We start from the raw sequence: 437 nt of genomic DNA on the forward strand, positions 1-437 counted from the left end.
AAAAAAAAAAAAAAAAAAAAAAAAAAAAAAAAAAAAAAACCCCCCCCCACACAAAAAAAAAAAAAAAGCGGGGGGGGGGGGGGGAAGAAGATATAACAACTATACTTTTTTGAAGTTGTTACAACAAGTAAACGGAAAGGACATTCTTCGGGGGGAGGGGAGAGAGGGAGGAGGGCGGGAGGTGTCGGTGATGGGCCATAATAATCATATACATTGTATATTGACAAAATAAAAATAAAAAAAAAAAAAAAGATTATTTCCTGGTCAGGGTCAGTCCTTTCTTCGGAATGTGCATAGTCTGGACAGCCCAGGCCTGCTGCATTAACCCTCTGCTGTGCACTCTTGTGGCTCTTTCCTGTCATTCACATCTCAGCACAAATGTGGCCTCCTCAGAAAGACCTTAGCCAACCAGCCAACCTGAACTACTCTCCATCACC

The sequence above is a fragment of the Galeopterus variegatus genome, unplaced genomic scaffold (genome assembly GCF_000696425.1).
Source record: "Galeopterus variegatus unplaced genomic scaffold, G_variegatus-3.0.2 Scaffold6475, whole genome shotgun sequence".
Classification (NCBI taxonomy): Eukaryota; Metazoa; Chordata; class Mammalia; order Dermoptera; family Cynocephalidae; genus Galeopterus; species Galeopterus variegatus.